At 36.8% G+C, this 3,025-nt stretch overlaps 1 long non-coding RNA gene across 1 annotated transcript; it reads right to left on the reverse strand.

Annotated features, from left to right (window-relative positions):
- Positions 1 to 1,467: 1,467 nt before the first annotated feature.
- On the reverse strand, positions 1,468 to 2,761 carry LOC115879306. The gene is made up of 2 exons (XR_004049696.1): positions 2,057 to 2,761; positions 1,468 to 2,002 (listed from the first exon to the last, which is right to left on the reverse strand). It is a non-coding gene; the product is annotated as an uncharacterized LOC115879306 (long non-coding RNA).
- Between the last annotated feature and the right edge of the window lie 264 nt (positions 2,762 to 3,025).

Raw genomic sequence — 3,025 nt, forward strand, 5'->3', positions numbered from 1 at the left:
TGCATCAAAATTTCAAACCGCATAAGTAGACGTTTCAAAAAAATGTTGCATCAGGGTTGGATCTGGATTTTCGACAATTAGTTACTCATTTTACTACAACTGTAATAGATTACATTTAGCTTTGATATATTATCTTCATTTCAGTAGTATACATGAAAGTTTTTAACAAAGTTTATTTCATTCTAATTTATTTAAGGCTAAGATAATAGATTTATACCGGATCGACAAGAGAAAGGCTGGGGCAGGGCCGCGTTAAGGTGATTTGGTACTCTAGGCACCATTTATTTTGCCGCCCCCTTCAACTAATAAAATTCAAGTAAATTTTGTTATTCAGCCTGCCGCCCTAGGCAGCTGCCTATCTTGCCTAATGGATAAAGCGGCACTGGTCTTGGGTCAGCATTTACTGAGGGAGGGGTAAACCGCTGGTGTATTTTGGTGTACAAGATGTTGACATTACTTGGTATTAGTAGTATTAATCGTGGTATTAGTTTGCATTTTTTCCATTATACGTGGTATTAGTGTACAGAAATTTGTCAGCGGCTTACTCATCGGCATTTACCTACATGTGTAGAAGCGAATCGCTATGGCGATGTTGTAAATCGGAGAGAAAAAAATCCAAAGTTAATTATATCTACTTAATGCGACGTTTTACTTCATGCGCATGCGCTTGGGAAAATTCTTACTCTTCTCTCTTATATCGTATTGCAGTGAACACATTGACTCTTCGTACACATGACAATTACTGTCCTCCATTCACGCAGGTGTGCAGCTCTGAACTGTTCAAGAACGCGATAATCTCACTCCATTCAATTGAGTCATAAAGTTCAGAACTGTTCCGCGCCATATGGAGGCACGAGGCTATCGCGCACAGCTCCTTTCAGAACCATTCTCGAGTAGCCCAGAGCGTAAAGCTCTGGAACTTGAAATTCGCGAATGGAGGACAACAAATCGGCACCCAAAGCCGTGTGTACGTATAATTAAATAAACTAACCGTAAAACATGCTATTACTTAATCACGTACATCCGCAGTTACTTAATATAGTATACAGATAATCAATTAATTACATAATGTAGTAAATAGCGCAAATTCTGTTGTCGACCGATCCGCCTTAATAGGTAACTTCGCATTCTTCTCTCGTATTATATAGTCTTTTCTCTCTCAGTATATCGTATTGTACTGAACATGTTGACTGTTCTTCAGATACATCTTTCTCTTCATATACAGCTGGTTCCAAAAAAAATGAATACGACTCTTTACACATTTTTTTTGAATATTTGAGTAGTGTATATCAGCATACGGTTCCAGGTATTTTGACATTAAATAAGGCGACCTAAAGCTGGTTTAGACGCTCATGCATTCTACGCAAACAACTTATGCAAGCTGGAACAAGCAATTAGCTTAAATTTTATAAGCGTCAATTTTTCGTACATTTTTTTAGATGGAAGTTTGTTCGAAAATAAACAAAATCTTTAAAATAAGTTTATTTTTATAACTTCCACAATTTTATAACGCAACTCTTAAACTATTATCATTGTAAACATACTATATTGTGGCGTAAAGACAAAAATGTATTACTATTGGGCATACTGCTACCACTGGGTCTAAACAATTAATATTTTGTCATACTTCCATCGGCGTCTATCACTGCTTGGAGCCTTCTGGTCATCGATTCTAAAAATGATATTAAAAAACCTTCTTCTTGAGAAAGTTCCTCCCATATTCCTTCAATTCCCGCCCATAAATCTTCAGCATTTTGAGGCAAAAAATTTCTTTGGTAAAGTTTTTTGACCATGACTCCCCACACATTTTCTAGCAGATTTATATCCGGGCTATAGCTTGGCCATGGCAGTGTTTCGATATTGTTTGTTCGAAGCCACTCAGTTATAATATTGGCCGTGTGCACCGGGCAATTGTCATGTTGATATAAAAAATTATTCTCTGGATAGAACACTAGGCTGCATTATATTTTCCAATATATCTAGGTAGGTTTGCCCAATAAATCTAAAACAAAATATACTTTAAATTAGGTATCCAACTGATTATTTAGAAAGTTACCATCTTTTCGATCACGATCTAATTAAATATAATTTTAGTTATAAACCTTTCATTAATACGGCACAACACTCCCATTCCTCTCGATGAGATCCATCCCCAAACGTTGACACTAAAATGACCTGCAGTTCGAAAATAATTTGTGTAACGTGGATCATATCTGGTATTTTCAGATCGGTAAACTCCAAGTTTTCCTTTTTTGGAGGACTGAAATATTTTATCGTCAATAAACGCGACACGATTCCAAAAATCTTGATCTCGGTGTATATGGTTTAATGGAAAAATGATGCGGGACTGCTTTTGTTGTGGGGTAAGGTCGGTTTTGTTTGCAGCAATCCTATAGTTTAATTGAAAATTTTGAATTCTACGCCAAACCGTGGTTTTTCCTCCAGGAAACCCAGACAATATTCGAGCATTTCTCGCATTTTGAAAGGGGTTTACCACTAGTTCCTGAATAAGCGCTTCGTCCTCTTCAGCTGTACTGATTTTAGGTCTTCCGGATCCCCCTTGCCGTTCAAGAGATTGCTGCTGCCTCCACCTTTTATTAATTCGGAAAACTGTTGCTCTGCCTTTATTAAAATGATAAGCAACTGCTGTGATGGACCAGCCATCTTCCAGTTTAGTTATTATTCTTGCTTTTAGCTCTTCCGATGTATGTGGAGCCATTTTTACTTGAAAAAAATACTTTGCTTTTGTCAAAGTGGCAAATAAAATTTTCAGAACGTCAGTATGACATAAGTAGAGAAATGGAGAACAGGTATCATAGAATATACTGCCCGAAATAATAAAAATGGGTTTTAAATCGTAATCAATTTTATTGGAACCAGCTGTACAGGGTGGGTCAAATTCGACGCTTTTAAAGGGAAACACCCTTTTCTATAGGAGATAGACGAAAACTAATATCGGTGTCTGGAGCTCAATTTTTATCAAAAACATGATGGTGAAAACCGCACATCAATATCTGTTACCGTT

This window comes from Sitophilus oryzae, unplaced genomic scaffold (genome assembly GCF_002938485.1).
Source record: "Sitophilus oryzae breed Bouriz unplaced genomic scaffold, Soryzae_2.0 scaffold_1576_pilon_pilon, whole genome shotgun sequence".
NCBI classification, from domain to species: domain Eukaryota; kingdom Metazoa; phylum Arthropoda; class Insecta; order Coleoptera; family Curculionidae; genus Sitophilus; species Sitophilus oryzae.